Source organism: Macaca mulatta, chromosome 6 (genome assembly GCF_049350105.2).
Source record: "Macaca mulatta isolate MMU2019108-1 chromosome 6, T2T-MMU8v2.0, whole genome shotgun sequence".
In the NCBI taxonomy this organism is placed as follows: Eukaryota; Metazoa; Chordata; class Mammalia; order Primates; family Cercopithecidae; genus Macaca; species Macaca mulatta.
In genome coordinates this window covers 68838407-68857871 of record NC_133411.1, presented here as the reverse complement: position 1 = coordinate 68857871, position 19465 = coordinate 68838407, and the positions used below count along the sequence as shown (strand labels likewise).

The following is a 19465-nucleotide window of genomic DNA, read 5'->3' as shown; positions in this document are numbered from 1 at the left end:
TAAAATGGGCAAAACATCTGAATACATGTTTTCAAAAGAAGACATACAAATTGCAAACAGGTATATGAAAAGGTGCACAATATCGTTCATCATCAGAGAAATGCAAATCAAAACTATAATGAGATATCATCTCACTCTGGTTAAAATGGCTTATATAAAAAAGGCAGGCAATAACAAGTGTTGACAGGGATGTGGAGAAAAGAGAACCCTTGTCCACTGTTGGTAGGAATGTAAATTAGTACAATCACTATGGGTTACAGTTTGGAGCCTCCTCAGAAAGCTAACAATTGAGTTAACATACCATCCAGCAATCCCCCACCAGGTACATACCCAAAAGATAAGAAAACAGTATATCAAAGAGATATCTCCACTCCCGTGTTTACTGTAGTACTATTCACAATAATGAAGATTTGGAAGCAACCTAAATGTCCATTAACAGACAAATGAATAAAGAAAATGTGGTACAAATACACAATGGAGTACCATTCAGCCACAAAAAAGAATGCAATCCTGTCATTTGCAACAATATGAATGGGCCCAGAGGTCATTATGTAAAGTGGAATAAGCCCAGCACAAGAAAGACAAATTTCACATGTTCTCACTTATTTGTGGGAGCTAAAAATTAAAACAACTGAATTCATGAAGATAGAGAGCAGAAAAGGATGGTTACCAGAGGCTAGGGAGGGTAGTAGAGGGGTCGTGGGGAAGTGGAGATGGTTAAGTGGTATAAAAAAATAGAAAGAATGAATAAGACTTAGTATTTGATAGAACAACAGGGTGACAACTGTCAAAAATAAATTAATTTTACATTTTAAAATAACTAGAAGAGTATAATTGTTCACAAAACAGAGGATGAATGCTTGAGGTGATTAATACCCCATTTACCCTCATTTGATTATTATTCATTGCATAGCTATATCAAAATATCTCATGTAACCTATAAATATATACATTTACTATGTACCCACAAAAATTAAAAACTAAAAATATTTTTAAATAAAAAAATTTTTCAAAAAACCAAAATGGAAACATAACATACCAAAACATACAGCATGTAACAAAAGTAGTTCTATGATGAAAATTTAAGGCAATAAACACTTACTTTAAAAAAAATCTCAAATATGCAATCTAACACTATGCCTCAGGAAGTAGAAAAGAACAAACTACTTAGTTTGGGCTAAATTTTTAGCCCAAAGTTAGCAGAAGAAAAGAAATAACAAATATCAGAGCAGATAAAAAGGAAATGGAGACTAGAAATCCAATAGATACGATCAGTGAAACTAAGAAATTGGTTTTCTAAAAGAGTTTTTAAAAATGGTCAAACCTTTAGATAGACTGAGAAAAAGGAGAGAAGATACAAATAAATAATATCAGAAATGAAAGGGGAAGCAACAACAGATACTACAGAACGAAATACAAAAGATCATAAAAGACTACTATGAACACTTATTTCCCAACAAATTGTATAACCTAGAATAAATATATAAATTCCTAGAAACATACAATTAACAGAACTTAATCATGAAAAAATATAAAATCTGAACAGACCAGTAACAAATAAGGAGACTGGATCAGTAATAAAGTCTCTCACTAAAGGAAAGCCCATAACCTGATGGCTTTACTGCTGAATTCTACCAAACATTTAAAGAAGACCTAACACCAATCCTTCTCAAACTCTTCCAAAACAATTGAAGAGAAGGGAAACGTCCAAGCTCATTTCATAATGCCAACATTACTAGATACCAAGGCCAGAAAAGGACACTAAGAAAAAAGAAAATTATATGCCAATATTCCTGATGAGCACAGATGCAAAATCCCTAAACAAAATATTAGCAAACATAATTCAAGGGCACCTTAAAAATATCATTCACCATGATCAAGTGAGACTTATCCCTGGAATGCAAGAATGGTTCACCAATGCACACCAATAAATGTGATAAACTCTAATAACAGAATGAAGGACAAAAACCCTATGATCATCTCAATAGATGTAGAAAAGGCATTCAACAAAATTCAACACTCTTTCATGATTAAAAAAAAAAATTTCAATAAATTAGATATAAAAGGAATATATCTCAATGCAATAAAGGCCATATATGATAAACATAGTTAACATACTCAATAGTAAAAAGTTGAAAGCTCTTTCTCTAAGATCTGAAACAAGACAAGGATGCTCACTCTCACCACTTCTATTCAACATAGTACCAGAAATACTAGCAAGAGCAATTAAGCAAGAAAAATAAATAAAAGACATCTGAATCAGAAAGGAAGATGTTACACTGTATCTGTTAACAGACAACAAGATGTTATATTCTTTAAAAAAATTCTAAAAACCGGCTGGGCGCGGTGGCTCAAGCCTGTAATCCCAGCACTTTGGGAGGCCGAGACGGATGGATCATGAGGTCAGGAGATCGAGACCATCTTGGCTAACACAGTGAAACCCCGTCTCCACTAAAAAATACAAAAAACTAGCCGGGCGAGGTGGCGGGCGCCTGTAGTCCCAGCTACTCGGGAGGCTGAGGCAGGAGAATGGCGCAAACCCAGGAGGCGGAGCTTGCAGTGAGCTGAGATCCGGCCACTGCACTCCAGCCCGGGCGACAGCGCGAGACTCCGTCTCAAAAAAAAAAAAAAAAAAAATTCTAAAAACCACCAAAAAACTGTTACTAATAAATTTAGTGAAGTTGCAGGGTACAAAAATCAAGACACAAAAAATCAGTAGTGTTTCTATACACTGATAAACTATCCAATAAAAGAATAAAAAAATCAATTCCATTTACTATAGCTACAAAATAATATTAATACAATATTTAGGAATAAATTTCACCAAGGAGGTGAAAAATCCATACACTGAAGACCATAAAACACTGACAAAAGAAACTGCAGTGTACACAACTAAATGGAAAGATATTCTGTTTCATGTATTGGTAGAATTAATATTGGCTAAATATTCATACTACCCTATGCAATCTACAGATTCAGTGCAATCCCTATCAAAATTCCAATAACATTTTTTACAGAAATAGTGAAAAACAATCCTAAAATTTCAATGAAGCCACCAAAGACTCTAAATAGCCAAAGCAATCTTGAGCAGAAAGAACAAGGCTGGGGCACCACACTACTTGATTTCCAAATCTACTATAAGGCTAAAGTAGCTAAACAACATCGTATTAGTACAAAGACCATTGGGACAGAATAGAATGTCCAGAAATAAAGCCATGCACTTACCATCAATAGATTTTTAAAAAGATGCCAAGAACACAGATGGGAAAAGGAAAGTCTCTTCAATAAATGATGCTTGGAAAACTGGATATCCACATGCAAAAGAATGAAATTAGACCCTCATCTCACACCATATTCAAAAATCAACTTGAAATAGATTAAAGACTTAAACACAGCGTTTGTACTGTAAAACTAGAAGAAAACAGAGGGGAACGCTTTTTGGCCTTGGCAATAATTTGTTGGCTATGACCCCAAAAACACAGGCAAGAAAAGCAAAAATAAACAAGTGGGATTACCTCTAATTAAAAAGCTTCAGCACAACAAAATAATCAACAGAGTAAAGACACAACCTTCAGAATGGAAGAAAGTATCTCCAAACTGTACACTGGATAAAGGTTTAATATCCAAAACATATAAGGAACTTAATTCAACAGAAAAAAAAACTAATAACCAATTCATAATTGGGTAAAAGATCTAAAAAGACACTTCTCAAAAGAAGACATATAAATGGCCATCAGGCATATGAAGAAAATACTCAATATCAATAATCATCAGGAAAATGCAAATTAAAACCACAACAAGAGATACCTTCGCACATATTCAAATGGTTAGTATCAAAAAGACAAAAGGTAACAAGTGTTGTCGACAATGAAGAGAAAAGGAAAACCTTGCACACTCTTGGTGGGAATGTAAATTAGTATAGCCATTATGGAAAAACCATATGGAGATTTCTCAAAAAACTAAAAATAGAACTACCATATGATCTAGCAATCCCACTACTGGGTATATATCCATAGGAAATGAAATCGGTATGCCAAAGAGTTATCTACACTCCCATGTTCACTGTAGCATTATTTAGAATAATCAAGATAAGGAATTAACTTAAGTGTCTATTGACAGATGAACAGATAAGGAAAATGTGGTATATAGACACAATGAAACTCTATTAAACATTTAAAAAGAAGGAAATCTGCCATTTATGACAACATGGATGAACCTGGAAGATACTACGCTAAGTGAAATAAGACGGGCACAAAAAGACAAATATACCACATGATTTCACTTGCATGTGGAATCTTTAAAAAGCTGAACTCATAGGAACAAATGGTAGAATGGTGGTTGCCAGGGGCTAGGGGTGGGGAAATGGGGATACACTGGTCAAAGAGTACAAAGTTTGACTTAAACAGGATGAATAAGTTCAAGAGATCTATTGTACAGCATGGTGACTATATCTAATAGTAATGTATTATATACTTGAAAATTGCTAAGAAGGTAGATCTTAAGTGTTTTCACCACAAAAAAATAAGTCTGTGAGGTGTGGATATATTCATTAGCTTGATTTAATCATTTCACAATGTATACATATATCAAAACATCACGTTGTACACCGTAAATATATACACAATTTTTGTCAATTATACCTTAATAAAGTTGGAGGAAAATTATGTTCTCAGCTATGTCAAGTCAGATTTGAAACCATTTACTTTAGGTATTGGCTCAGGTCAGTACAATTTTTCTGTCTTCTATATCTGTCATGTCAGTTGTTCGTAGACCTAGTTGAAAAATCAGAAAAACCCAGGGAGATTCTAATTACGTTAGTGTATTTGGGGAAATTCTGATAATTGGCCAGGTTTGGGAACCTCTTCCTAGTACTGCATTAAACTATTCTCAGACATAGCAACATCCACAACATGAAGAACGACAAAAAATATGTGACAAAGGATTTAGTTAATGAAAGTCATCTGAAAATGGTAAGGCACCTGGGTCAAAAAAGGGCAGGAACAGGAGGTGTTACCAGAGTCTGGTGGGTGGTAGGTATCGGGGAAATGTTGGTCAAAGGATATGAACATTTTTTGACAGAATGGAGTAAGTTCAACAGTTCCATTGTCCAACATGGTAACGGTAGTTAACGTTACGTGGTTGGGTGTGGTAGTTCACACCTGTAATCCCAGCACTTTGGGAGGCCAAGGCAGGCAGATCACTTGAGGTCAGGAGTTCAAGACCAGCCTGACCAACATGGTGAAACCCTGTCTCTACCAAAGAACACAAAAATTAGCCAGACATGGTGGTGCACGCCTGCAATCCCAACTACTTAGGAGGCTGAGGCAGGAGAATCGCCTGAACCCGGGAGGCAGAGGTTGCAGTGAGCCAAGATGGCACTACTGCATTCCAGCCTGGGTGACAGAGTAAGACTCTGTCTCCCCCCAAAAAAAAGAAAAAACAAAGTGTTGTATACTTGGTAAGTGCTAAGAGAGATTTTAAGTGTTCTCACCACAAAAAAATAATTATGAGGTAATACATACATTAATTAGCTTGAGTTAGCCATTCCACAATATATGCATATATCAAAACATTATGCTGTACATCATAAATACATACATCTTATTTGTTAATTTAAAAAATAAATCTTAAAAATTGGAAAGATGAACCAAATGTGGTATAACAGTAACATCTGGTTGATTTGGGGAAAGTATGTGAGAATTCTTTGTATTATTCTTGCAACTTTTCTGTAAGTCTAAAATTGTTGAAGAGTTAAAACAAAAACAACATCGAAAAAGTCTCTTAAATGATCTTCCTGCTTCAATCTGTGCCTGCTACATTCTATTCTCAATTTTAAAAAAAATTCAGCAATCCTTTTAAAATCATAAATTAGATTATGTAACTCCTTTGCTAAAAATCATGGAATAATTCCCCATTTTATTCACAGTGAAAGTAAAATGTATACTGCTATTCCCTCTGATTGGTGTGCTCTTGCTCCAGATATCCACTTAGCTAACTTCCTCACTCCCTTCAAGTCTCTGTTCAAATATCACCTTCTCAATGAATCTACCCTAACCATTGCATTTAAGATTTCAACCCACGCTCTATCGCCACACTTCTGATCTCAACTCTAACCTAGTTTTTCCTTTCTCTTGACACTCACCACACTGTAACAACTATGACAGTTTTTAAAACCATCTGACTCCTTCAGCTACAATGTAAGCTCAGTAAAAGCACAGATTTTTCAGTATTCTGTTTACTGATATAGTATCTCAAATGCTTAGGGCTGTGCCTGGCCCACAGTAGCTATACAATAAATATCAGTCAAATGGATGAACAAGTTTTGCTGAACACCTGCTACAATCTAGAAAATGTCCAGAAGAACACAGAGTCAGGGACCTAGCTATACAAGCAATCGCCTATAATCCAAATGGGAAATGCAGTACAATTACACTTACGGAAAGATGATTGCAGTACAATTACACTTAGGGAAAGATGAATTCTAGATGAGGGATGAAGTCAGTAGGTTGACTCCCTTTTCAAAAATCTTGCCAGTGAGGGGAAGGCAAGTTGCAGAGTTATTTACATCCATGAATTCCTCACTGACTGTGTACTCATTAACAGAGTAACTGAAGTTCCTAGTATATGTAGGAAAACAATAGTTTCAATGTGAATAAAAATCTTCACTATGCAACTTATATTAGGGGATATTTAGACATCTACTCAATATTAGAATCTCTACCTCATCTTTAAAAGACAATCTTGGCTGGGCACAGTGGCTCACACCTGCAATCCCAGCACTTTGGGAGGCAGAGGCAGGTGGATCACGAGGTCAGGAGTTTGAGACCAGCCTCACCAACATGGTGAAACCCTGCCTCCTAAAAATACAAAAATTAGCCAGGCATGGTGGCACGCACCTGTAGTTCCAACTGCTTGGGAAGCTGAGGCAGGAGAATCGCTTGAACCTGGGAGGTGGAGGTTGCAGTGAGCCGAGATTGTGCTACTGCAGTCCAGCCTGGGCTACAGAGCAGGACTCTGTCAAAAAAAAAAAAGAGAAAGACAATCACTTTGTTTATAAGTCAATCTCTCCAATTTTTTTTTTTTAAGATGGAGTGTCACTTTATTACTAGGCTGGAGTGCAGTAGCATGATCTTGGCTCACTGCAACCTCTGCCTCCAGGGTTCAAGCGATTCTCCTGCCTCAGACTCCTGAGTAGCTGGGACTACAGATGTGTGCCACCACGCCTGGTTAATTTTTTCTATTTTTTTAGTAGAGATGGGGTTTCACTGTGTTAACCAGGATGGTCTTGATCTCCTGACCTCGTGATCCGCCCACCTCGGCCTCCCAAAGTGCTGGGATTACAGGCATGAGCCACCATACAATTTTCTAATGTTTATAAATGTAGCACAAGGTGAATGCAAAGTAAAATTGCAAATCTCAGAAGAGATAAAGTTTCATGAAGTCTATGAAAATAATACAGCATCATGAGAAAATTACTTTCTAATTGAAAAGGTGGCCAAGGTAGTTAGACCAATAAGAATTGGAACATGAAAGATATTTAAAGGACAGTGAATAGAGTATTAATCATTGATTAATCTTTAGAAAATTTGATGATGCTTTCAACTTTTGCAAAAAATGACACTTCTGTTAATTTCATGGAGACAAATGTGAAATGAAGAATGTCATATTGTGCTATCATAGTTCTGTCGGAAAACCTATGTTAAAAAAATCAGTACTTGTTCACCACAAAAAAATACAAGATAACTATGTGAGGTGAAGGATATGTTGCCTAAGCTTGATTGTGGTAATCACGAAGTGTATATATATCAATGTATACATATATTTATTGTGTTCAAGCATACTCAACAATAAAAATATACACAATTTGTACGTATAAATTAAATGTCAATAAAGCTGGAGGAAAAAATAGTACTTAATTCACTCTTTTTTAAGATTTTTTTTTTTAGAGAAAGAGTCTTGGTCTGTCACTCAGGCTGGAGTGCAGTGATGCTACCATAGTTAACTGTAACCTCAAACTCCTGAGCTGAAGTGATCCTGCTACCTCAGCTTCCTGAGTAACTAGGACCACAGACATTGATTCATTCTTAATTCTAATAATTAGCTAAGGTTGTAGTTACATAGTAAATTTTTTTTTTTTGAGACAGAGTCTCCTTCTGTCACCCAGGGTAGAGTGCTGTGGCGCAATCTCAGCTCACTGCAACCTCTACCTCCTGGGTTCAAGCGATTCTCCTGCCTCATCCTCCTGAGTAGCTGGGATTACTGGCATGTGCCACCATGCCTGGCTAATTTTTTTATTTTTTTAATTTTTGAGACGCAGTCTCACTCTGTCACCCAGGCTGGAGTACAGTGGCACAATCTCAGCTCACTGCAAGCTCCGCCTCCCAGGTTCACGCCCTTCTCCTGCCTCAGCCTCCCGAGTAGCTGGGACTACAGGTGCCCACCACCATGCCCAGCTAATTTTTTGTACTTTTAGTAGAGACGGGGTTTCACCGTGTTAGCCAGGATGGTCTCGATCTCCCGACCTCGTGATCCGCCCACCTCAGCCTCCCAAAGTGCTGGGATTACAGGAGTGAGTCACCTCACCAGGCCTAATTTTTGGATTTTTAATAGAGACAGGGTTTCACCATGTTGGCCTGGCTGATCTTGAACTCCTGACCTCAGATGATGCACCCCCTCTTGGCCTCCCAAAGTGCTAGGATTACAGGCGTGAACCACCATGCCTGGCCAAGTTATATAGTAAATTTGGCTGAAGACTTTAGGTTTCATTTCTCAACATAAAGAGCAAATCGAACTTCACTTCACCCTCTCTCTCATTCACCACCACTACCACCACCACCGCCATCATCATCCATCACCACTACCATCAACAATAATAATTTATTTTACAAGACTTCATCCTTGAACAGGTTGCTTTAGGTGGTCCCTTCTGAGCACCTTCTGTCCTCTTTGAGGGTGATGTGTGTTTAATCAGAGTTATATTTTTAATAAATAAAACAGAAAATAATCTTCTGTCATTTATTCAGCTGAGGGGGAAAAAAGTGTAAACAATCTCTAGCAAAGGATGCAGTTTGTCAGTTGGACCACAAGATGGAGGCACCAGTCACCTAAAAGGAAATAAAAATAAAAGCAAAAAACAGCCTTTTAAGTGTAAAAATAACAAACCTAATTTTTAAAAAAATCAGGTACATTTCCAATTCATTTTATAAGAATGGAAATTTATTCAAACAATCAAACAGTGAAGTCTGACATATAGTTCTGAAGATACTATCTCTACCAAACCCGATTCAACTGAAAAATCTCAAAAACAACCTCGTCAACTCACTTTTATAACTCTTGCAGAGTAACTCACACAGAGTCTTCAAACAGCAACAGAAAGGAACTGCTGGACTGAGTAGTACTTTGAAAAGTGGGGAAAAATGAAAAGTAATAGCTTCATGTGATTTACACTGATGCAGATAAACTGGGTTTTACACGAAAAGAATGCAAAGTGAGTTTCATAGCTATCTGATATTAACCAATCAACACTAGACACACTATTTTCCCTCATTTATTATATTCTTCAACAAATACAGTGAATCATAACAAATGCTAGGAATAGTGCCTATACACAGTATTTAAGAAATACTAATTCTCATTATTGTTATAATTGACACTACTATTCTTAATATAAAGGAATTATAAAACCCTCAAAACAAAAGGAGACAAGTAACCCTTTTTCTCTTACATGAAATATTTTCAACCTCACTTAGAAACATAACCTAGCTTAGTCACTCATCCATTATTAGTTCCATTTCTGTTAAAACGCTTCATATTTCTATGGCAGGGAAAACTAGAATTCAAGATTAAGGTTGCTTAACTTGGTAAGCATAAAGCATAAAGAACTGACAGGTACGACTGTGAACACATTTCATCTTCCTGTTTTTCTCTGTTTGAAAGTGTGACACAGATGTGGTACTATTTGTGTAAGTTAGGGAAAAGGGGTTTTTTTCCCCTTCAACAAAATACAATTAAGTGTCTAAGTGCATGAACACATATACACACGAACTAAGGGAATTCAGGAAGTGTTTGAAATAGTCTCAGAAGAAAACATAAGACATGAAATTTCAAAATGAAGATCAGAAAATTAAAAATGTAACCTTCAAACAACCCTGAGACAACAACTTGTATAAAAACTTTTAAATTATTATTTTATATTCAACAAAGTATTTTAAAGTAAGTTCAACTTTTTATAGATATCACTAAACCGAAGGCACGTTTTTGCTAAAATCAAAACATTTTAGGATATTCTATCAATCTGATGAAGCCCATGGTGATGATTACATCATGTGACCTCTGGATCTCTGATAACTAAAGAAAGTATGTTACTTACTATTGAAAAAAATTAAATGTTTGATTTTTAATTTTTTTTATCAATTCTTCAAAATTGTCATACTGATTAGGAATGATCTATATTATCATTTAAAAATCTTTTTCTTAAAAGTTAGTTTATAAAACAGTAGTGCAGGGCTTATTTGGAAGAAAAAATACATCCATTTATTTCAGAGAAATGATTATGCCTTCAAATCAATTCCAGAAAAATTTAACAGTGAATCTATAATTTTTTAAATTATTCACTGCCATCTACTGGAAAAATCTGAAATGTCTTCATAATTTTCCAAATGTTAAAGAGAAAATATCACATTGAAAAGAGCAATATATGATGATCTTCCAATAGCTACTAAAATCAGAGACTTTACTTGTAATTCTGACCATTTCATTTCTTTTGATCCTTAATAACTACTTAATTGCATACTAATTCATTATAATTTTTAGCATATTTAAATCCTAAATATAAATATGTTGAGGTGAGATAATTTAAAACAATGCAGGACTACAATTACATGTAACAGTGGATAACATAGGTTTTGATATACTTATCCTAAAAGGAAAAAATAAGACTGGGTGTCTCAAGTTTGAGGCTGGCAATGAAACTATATTTACTGACTAAACCAAGTCCAAACCTGAACCACATTAGAGGTGTTATGACACTATGAAAAGATACTCTTATTTCTAATGACAATATTTCAGTCCCTAAAGAATAATTTGGCCAATTTATCATAATAAAAAGAAAAGTATTATCTTAAGCATCTGTCTTAAGATTTTGTAAAACTAGTTAACAGAAAAACCATTTTCTGTGGTTTTCTTATATTTTGTTTTGTTTTTGTTTTTATGCCTCTAGGTCCATAAACATCTCAATTCATTGAATAGCTGCTTTTTCAGCATCTACTTTATATCCAGGCACACGCATATAAAGTACATTTAAGTATTCAGAAACGTAACAATCACTTCATATTTAAAATGAGGATAATAATCCCTGGTTACATGGTTGGTATAAAAATGTGAAATAATCAGAGTTAGCACCCAACAAATAATAGCCATCATTACTTTAAGTATTACTAAAAAGATTGGAAGCTTATAAGAAGCTGAGAACAAAATGAATGAAAAAATTGTGTTTTCAATTTGTTACAAATTAAATATTAAAACTTCAGATTAAAATAGCCCACAAATCATGTTTACTTCCTTTATCTCCCAAAACCCAACTGAATTTATTAAAGAATATATGAGAGGAGATACAGCTATGCTAGAAAACAAAGGTACCATTAAAAGGTCAGAAACTAAGGCCAAAAGGTCTGAAATACATAAAACAGATGTTTTGCTTAGATAAGTAGTCAATAACTATCTGTCACATGAGAAAATTAACAAATGACATAGGATGAGATGAAAAGCAAACTTAGCAGTGCTGACTGGCCTGTGAAGCAGCACAACTGAACAGGCCTGCCGAGAAAGAATCAATATAGTTTTCCAAAAATAGGTCCTGAGAAAACCCCAAAATTAGAGGAGCAAGGCTAAGAGCAAGTGGCAAACGTTAACAGTCAAGCCCAAAAAAATTCAAAAATGCCACCAGTGCTACTACAGGGAGTCCTGACTATCACTAATGCAGGTTATACACAAAATACAGGTTTTTTTTAAAAAAAAGAAAGAAAGAAAGAAAGAAAACACCAAAAGAACAAACCCAAACAATAACATGTGGTGAGTGTCCCAATGAGCCCATTCCCTATTTCTCATAGGCAACTAAAACTTTCACCTAATACTGACAGTCTTAAGCTTCCCACTAGCAGGGGCTGAAAGTGAAGGAGCCCTTTATTGAGTACAGTTCTACTAAAGTAATTCTACCACAGCACTATGAGGAGCTACTGGCCTGTAATATTCACTGGGGTCTGTCTGGGTACAGACAGCTAATTTCAAGTAAATTAAGGGCTATACTGCAAAAGACATCTAAGGAGAGTCATCAGGAATCAGAAAAACAGTTTTTAAAAAGATAAAGGGAGACTCTATAGAGACTTAAACTGTAAAAAAAAAAAAAAAAAGTAAACAGATCAGCTAATAAACAGAACATTATAACATTATAAAACAACCAAGAAAATGTGAATGGCTGGATATCTGATGATATTAAGGGATTTTTTTATTTCTATATATGATGATGATGTTATTGTTACATTTAAAAACAGGAGTGCTTGTGTTTAAAAGATACATACTGGAATGTTTATAGGTAAATTGACAAGATGCTTTTTACCTGCTTCAAAATAATATAGGAAAGATAACTGGGGGTTAGGAAGAATATGATATTTAACCACAAGTATAACTGTAAAAAGTAAGTTTTAGGTATGTGGAGGTTTGCTTTCTCATTCTCTCTACTTCTCATGTTTGAAATATTTTAATTCAATCATTAAAAATAAATAAAACAGTGATTCTCAAGTTAAACCAAAAGGTAAAATCCAACTAATATTCTTAAAAACGAAGCGCAAAAGGTATAAAACACCCTTCAGTTATAAGCAAAATTCTATTTCTGATTAGCAAACCTCAATTTTAAATTATCAGCTTTAAAGTTTGGTTAATACATCTTTTGATCTGGTTTCTCAAAAGTGTTTGAGAACTTCATATTCAAAAGCCAGCATTTTCTTTTTAACTAAAAAACATAAAATATAAAATTCAGGAAATGATATTATAATGTTTGGCACACTGATAATCCAAATATATGTGTGTCTAAATATACCCACATAGAAATATATAAAGTATAGAAAATAAAGTTTGGCAGAAAATGTTTTCATAAAAACCTCAGCATAAATTTTTCTTGGCTCACAACTTTTATAAATGTATAAGTAACACTAAAAAAAATTGAGATAACTTATGCAAATCAATGTGATGTACCACGTTAACAAAATGAAGCACAAAAACTGTATGACCATCTCAATAGATGCAGGAAAAGCATTCAACAAAATTCAATTTTTTCATGATAAAAATTAGTGTCAGGTATAGAAGGGATGCACCTCAACATAATGAAGGCCATATATGACAAATCCACAGTTAACATTATATTCAAGAGTGAAAAACTGAAAGCTTTTCCTCTAAGGTTAGTAATGAGACAAGGATGCCTACTCTCACCACTCCTATTCAAAAACAGAAGTCCTAGCAAGAGCAAGTAGGCAAGAAAAACAAATAAATGGCATCCAAATTAGAGAGGAAGAAGCCACAGATGACGACCTTACATATAGAAAGCCCCAAAGATTCCACATGCAAAAAAAGCTGTTCAGACTAATGAATGAATTCTGCAAAGTTGCAGGATACAAAGTCAATATAGAGGCCAGGCATGGTGGCTCATGCCTATAATACCAACACTTCGGGAGGCCGAGGCAGGTGGATCACTTGAGCCCAGGAGTTCAAAACCAGCCTGGGCAACATGGTGAAACCGCATCTCTACAAAAAATACAAAAATTAGCTGGGCATAGTGGCACATATCTGTAGTCCCAGTACTTAGGAGGATCACTTAGGCAAGGGGGGCAGAGGTTGCAGTGAGCTGAGATCGCGTCAGTGTCCTCTAGCCTGGGTGACAGAGAGAGATTCTGTCTCAAAAAAAAACAAAGTCAACATACAAAAATCTATTGCATGTCTACTATCAACAAATTATCTGAAAAGGAAATTAAGAAAACAACCTACTTACAATAACATCAAAAAAGTCAAATACTTAGGAATACACTAAGGAAGTGAAAGACTTATACACTGAAAACTATAAAACACTGATGAAAGAAATGCTTTAAAGCAGACACAAATAAATGCAATGATATCTGATACGTTCATGGACTGGAAGAATTAATATTGTTAAAGTGTTCATACTACCCAAAGCAATCTACAGATTCAACACAATCTCTACCAAAACTCCAATTATTTTTTTCCAGAAATAGAAACAACAATCCTAAAATTCATATGAAATTACAAAAAGACACTGAGTAGCCAAAACAATTTCAAGCAGAAACAGTAAATCTGGAGGCATCACACTGTCTGATTTCAAAATACATTTAAAAGCTACAGTAATCAAAACAGTATGGTACCAGTATAAAACCAGACATGTAAACTATTGGAACAGAAGACAGAACCTAGTAATAAACCCACACATGAGGGCAAGTGAGTTTTGACAATTATGCCAAGAACACACAGCAGAGAAAAGATAATCTCTTCAAATAAATGGTATTGGGAAAACTAGATATGCACATGCAGAAGAACGAAATTGGACCCTTATCTCACACTGTATATAAAAATCAACTCAATATGAATTAAAGACTTCAATGTAAGTCCTTAAACTACAAAACTCTTAGACAAAAACAGGGTAAAAGCTTCTCGACGTTGGCTTTGGCAATGATTTCTTGGATATGACACCAAAGCACAAAAGCACAAAAAGCACAAAACAACAAAAGCAAAAATAAGTCCGATTACATCAAACCAAAATACTTGTGCAAAGCAAAGGATACAAAGGCAACCTATGGAATAGGACAAATATTTTCAAACCATATCTCATAAAGGATTAAAAACCAAAATATATAAGTGACTTCTATGGCTTAATAGTAAAAAAAAAAAAAAAAAAAAAAAAAACACATTGATTTTAAAATGGGCAAAGGAACTAACAGGCATTTCTCCAAAGAAAACATACAAATAGCCAACAGGTATATGAAAAGGTTCTCAATATCACTAGCCATCAGGGAAATCAAGTTAAAATCACAATAAGCTATCACCTTATACTTGTTAGGATGGCTACTATTAAAAAAAAAAAAAAAAAAAAGACAGCAGAGCGCGGTGGCTCACGCCTATAATCCTAGCACTTTGGGAAGCTGAGGCGGGCAGATCACTTGAGGTAATGAGTTCCTTGATATTTAACAGGAAGAATTTCTAAAAGACAAAATTAACAGATGAGAGGAAAAAGTTGTATTTTCAGATACCTAAAATTTTCTAAAATCTAGTACATAGTATATATGTTAGCTAGTCTCAGATTTCAAAGAACAATTACGCTCAAATTATCTCAGGTAACCAGGGAATACTATAAAGATACAGGAAGAAAGATGACAAACTCAACAGCTGCAAAATAGAGAGAAATGGAACATGATTTAGGACACAGCAATACCTATTGTGGTCTAATAGGAACCTTTTGACATGCTTGCCTCCCTAACTTCTTAGAAATGAACATCTATTGATCCCTAATTATTCTCATATTTTCTTCTCTCTAAGTATTATATCTATGAGTTAAAATTTCAACAGAAAAAAAATTGACCATGTTTGGTCTGTTACCAACCAATACAGAATGCCTATTTGGGGCAGAATTCTCACACCCAGTCACATCATAGGTCTTTGGCTATCTTACAGCTAATCACTTGGGACCAGACACATGGATATGGGTATCATGATGACCTGTAAAGCTGGAACTAGTCCAAGTTACCAGCTACCTTCTCTAAAATACACAGGCAACCCTCAAAAAGCACCACAGACAATTTTCCAGTAAAAAATTTCTCACTTATATCACTAGAAATAATGATCTAGAACATTTACATCTGTGTCTACGTATTCTTCATTTTCACGGAAAGGATAAATTCCTTTGTTTGTTGTCAATATGGCACATACAAAGTATGTGTGAGTATCTGAAATAATTTTATACCTACTAAATTTGAAAAAACTTTTACTATTAAAGCTAAGATACTTTTATTCAATGTAATCATGCATTTTAAAATATATATTCATAAATACAGTAAACCATAGCATTAGGTTACATTAAAAACATTTACCAAAGCCCACATTATACATATACTGTTCCTCAATTCACAGGCTACTCCTTTTAAGCTCACACAGAATTTACTGCTTGCTTTTCTCTAGACATTTACTCACTATGTCTGCAGTAGAAACTATACCCAACAAATACATCAACCAAATGAGGACAGAATAAAAATCTTTTCAGACATTCAAAGACTCAGAAACTTTATCCACCTTGAACCTCTTCTCAGGAGGCTACTGAAGCATATATGCTACAAAACTGTGGTGAAAGGCCCTGAATCCAGAGAATAGGATATCCAGTAGAGGGAAGAGGAAAGGGAATTATGGTCTCTGTGTAATTAATTCTTTCAGGTACTGTATGTCTGAAAAAATCTTCATTTGCCTTTGTTTTAACAAGATATTTTTGTTCTGTACAAAATTATAGGTTGACAGATTTTCTCTTTTGGTACTTTAAAGATATTGTTCCACTGTCTTCCAGCTTATATTATTTCTTTTAAAAAAACCTGATCTCATTTTCATCTTTCTTCCTCTGCAAGCAATGTGTCTTTTTCACTAGCTCTATAAAAATTTTCTCTTTATCAATGGCTTTCAGCAATTTGATTATAATATGCCTTGGTGTGGTTTTCTACACTTTTTTTTTTTTTTTGGAATCTGTGGATGATTTGGGGTCTGTGGGTTTATAGTTTTCATCAAATTTGGAATATTTTTAGCCATTATTTCTTCAAATATTTTTGGTCTCCAAAATGACCTTTACCCTTCATGGTATCCAATTACATATATTAGGCCACTGGAGGGTATCCCATAGCTTGCTAATTGCTCTTTTTTTTCTGGTCTTTTTTCTCTCTGTGTTTTATTTTGGGCAATTTGTATTATTATCTTGCAATTATAAATGTGTAAGGACCTAACAATAGGTATTGAAAATATATGAAGTAAAAACTGATAGAACTGGAAAGAGTAAAAGATAAATGTGCACTCATATTCAGAGATGGTAACATACTTTTTTCAATAATTGATACAATAAGTATAAAGAAAAATCAGTATGAATATAGACAGCTTGAACAACTCTATCAAGCACCTTGGGCTAACTGACATTTACAGAACATTCAACCCAAAATAGCAAAATAGATAATACATTTTTCTCAAGCACAAATAGAACATTTACCAAATCACACCATACTCCAGGCCATACAACAATTTACAGTAAATTTAAAATAACTGAAATCATATAAAATATGTCCTCTGAATATAATGGAATTAAACTAGAAGTCAATGAAAATCTCCATCTAGAAAATCTCCAAATATTTGTAAATTAAAGAACATACTTCTAAATAAATACATGGGTCTTATAGGAAAAAATAAATAAGAAAATTTATTAGTTGCATGAAAATTTTAAGATAAAAATTTGTGAAATGTGGCCAAAACAGTGCCTACAAGACATTTTAACATTAAAAATGTATATTAAAAAATAAACAGCTCAAATTATGATCTCAGTGGCCACCTTAAGAAACTATAAGAACATATAAAACCAATTGAAAGCAGAAGAAAATGATGATGATATAAGAGAAAGCGCTAAGTCTGAAACCAATGAAGAAAAAACTTACAGAGAAAAATCAGTGAAACTCAAAGCTAATTCTTTAAAATGATCAATAAAATTAACAAACCAGTCATCAGGTAGGCCAAGAAAACAAGAATAGCCACAAATTATCACTTCAGGAAAGAAAGAGAGGATATCACTACAAATCGTACAAACATTAAAAAGATAATGAAGATATATTACAACTTTATGACCGTAAATTCAACCTATTAGATAAAAAGGGCAAACTACTCAAAAGATAAAAACTACCAAAACTCACCTAAGATAAAATAGCCTGAGTAGTCTTATACCTGTTAAAGATATTAAATTTGCAGGTTAAAAATGTATTATCTTTGAATTTTTAATTCCAGCTTTCCAACAAGGAAAACTCCAGGACCAGATGGCTTCACAGGCAATTTATATTTAACATGCAAGAAATAAACAATACAAATTCTTCACAACTCTTCCAGAAAATCCAAAAGAAGGAAACAAAATTCAACTTACTTTATAAGGCCAGCATTAACCTAAAAAGAAACTTAGAAAACACATTAAGAGGAAGAAATGAAGATCCTGAAGAAAAACAAAATTCTTCAATAAAATGTGAGCACATCAATCCAACAATATATAAAAAGGATAATGTTTCATGACCAAGTGCAGCTTACATGACAAATGCAATATTCAAGACATTCAACAATCAATCAATGCCAAATGAGTTTAAAACTTACGTCCACTCAAAAAAACTGCACAGGAATATTTATAGCAGCTTTATTCATAATCACCAAAACTTGGAAGCAACCAAGATGTCCTTCAATATGCAAATGGATAAACAGTGGTTCTAACCATACAACAGAATATTATTTAGCAATAAAAAGAAAGGAGATGGTTGGGCACAGTGGTTCACGCCTATAATCCCAGCACTTTGGGAGGCTGAGGCAGGCAGATCACCTGAGGTCAGGAGTTCAAAACCACCCTGGCCAACAAGGCGAAACCCCGTCTCTACTGAAATTATAAAAATTAGCTGGGCGTGATGGTGGACACCTGTAATCCTAGCTACTCGAGAGGCTGAGGCAGGAGAATCACTTGAACCTGACAGGCAGAGGTTGCACTGAGCCAGTATCACACCACTGCACTCCAGCCTGGGCAACAGAGTGAGACCCTGTCTCAAAAATAAATAAATAAAAAGAAAGGAGCTCTTATGCCACAAAAAAACATGGAGGAAACTTAAGTGCATATTACTAAGTGGAAAAAGCCAGTCTGAAAAGACCACATACTGTATGACAGCAACTATATGACATTCTGGAAAAGGCAAAACTAGACACAGTAAAAAGATCAGTGGCCACTTAGGGGTTTGGTAGCAGGAAGGGAGGAAATGAGGGTACACTAATGTAAGATATTAACAGTGGGAGAAACTGCACTGGGGGAGAAGGAGTATCTGAGTAGTTTCCACTCAATTTTTCTGTAAACCTAAAATTGCTCTAAAAAATAAAGTCTGTAAATTTTTAAGAGTCCATCAGTATAATTCACCACATGATCATTCCAACAGAACCAAAAAAAAAAAAAAAAAAAAAACAGCAAGCAAGCATATGACAAAATTCAACATCAATTCATAAAAGAAAGTGCTCAGCAAACGAGGTACTGGGAACTTTGTTAATTTAATAAAAGGTATCTTAAAAATTATAGCTAACACCATACTTAACAATGAAAGACTAGTGACTGGCACGGTGGCTCATGCCTGTAATCCCAGCACTTTGGGAGGCCAAG

General features: G+C 34.6%; 1 protein-coding gene and 1 long non-coding RNA gene across 3 annotated transcripts in view; both read right to left on the bottom strand.

Annotated features, from left to right (window-relative positions):
- Positions 1-6958, bottom strand: part of LOC114678794 (uncharacterized) — a 97413-nt gene extending 90455 nt beyond the window's left edge. The window contains exon 1 of the long non-coding RNA XR_013418358.1: positions 6897-6958. This is a non-coding gene — a long non-coding RNA (uncharacterized LOC114678794). The remainder of the gene's footprint in view (positions 1-6896) is intronic.
- NDUFAF2 (NADH:ubiquinone oxidoreductase complex assembly factor 2) overlaps positions 1-19465 on the bottom strand; it is a 197579-nt gene that overhangs the window by 175292 nt on the left and 2822 nt on the right. The window lies entirely within an intron of this gene.